Below are 1,170 nucleotides of genomic sequence, written 5' to 3'. Positions count from 1 at the left end.
ACTAATAGCTGAAGCTACAGTTGTAGCTTCCTGATTTGTTATTGCGTATGCCTCAAGCCACTTGGTGAAATAATCCATCACCACACAAATTTACTTGTTTCCAGCACGAGTTTGGGGCAGAGGACCAGCAATGTCAATGGCTACTCTTTCCATTGGTGCGCCAACTTGATATAACTTCATTGGAGTACGTCCCTTATGCATGCCCTGCACCATTCTTTCACATCTTGTCTCATACCTATCCAGTAAAATCTCTGTCGTAGGTGACTCAATGTTTTCTTAACTCCGAGATGTCATCCTGTTAAAGTATCATGGGATTGATGCAGCACAACGTTCCGTAACTTTCTCAGTATGACTGTCTGCCAAGTCGTCACTTTCCTATCTGCAGTTTTCCATCTCCGAAGAAGAATACCATCTTCAAGCTTCAACTGGTCCCATTGTGCCCAATAGTTCTTTGTCACAGGGCTTAGACTAGACACCTTCTCCCAAGCAGGGCGCAAGACACTTGCTTTTAGAAAATCAATTATTCGGCTTCAAACCTGGATCTTTCTCCTGCTCTGATTTAATATCTATACCTGATTCCATTTCACCATCATCAACTCCTTCAGTCACTTCGAGTTCAGCTTGATGACACCTAGTTAATTCAACCTGTCTTTTAACAGTTACTGGAATTTGGCCTTTGTTGTTCCCAAACATAATTTTATCAAAATTAATTACAAACTTCCTCGGTAGTAAGTAGTCCAATCCTAATATGCATTGGTCTTCAATGTCAGCCAAGTATACTTTCTTGTCTGTCCTTCATACTCATGAGCTCAATAGTTACCCTCACTGGTCCCCACAACCTTCCAGAATGTCCTCACACCACAGAGCTTCTGTATGGCTTCTGGTAATCCTTCGTGATTTAACACCTTGATACTCACAAGGGTTTGCTGAGACGCAAAATCTATGACAAAGTTGCACCTTTGGCCATCCAGCTTTCCTGTCACGTATACACTATGTGTGCTTGGCATTTTACACTTAAAGAAAGAAAACAAACAAGAAGAGAAATTACAGCAGTTGTTGGAGGAAAAAGAAAAGAAACAAGAAGAAATATTACAGCAGTGGCTAGAAAACCTACAACAATGACAGCTCGAACAGCAAATAAACAAGAGAGATTACAGCAGTTGTTGGAGG

The sequence above is a fragment of the Limulus polyphemus genome, unplaced genomic scaffold (genome assembly GCF_000517525.1).
Source record: "Limulus polyphemus unplaced genomic scaffold, Limulus_polyphemus-2.1.2 Scaffold761, whole genome shotgun sequence".
NCBI lineage: Eukaryota > Metazoa > Arthropoda > Merostomata > Xiphosura > Limulidae > Limulus > Limulus polyphemus.
The sequence above is the reverse complement of the archived record's forward strand: the minus strand, read 5'-3'. Positions refer to the sequence as shown.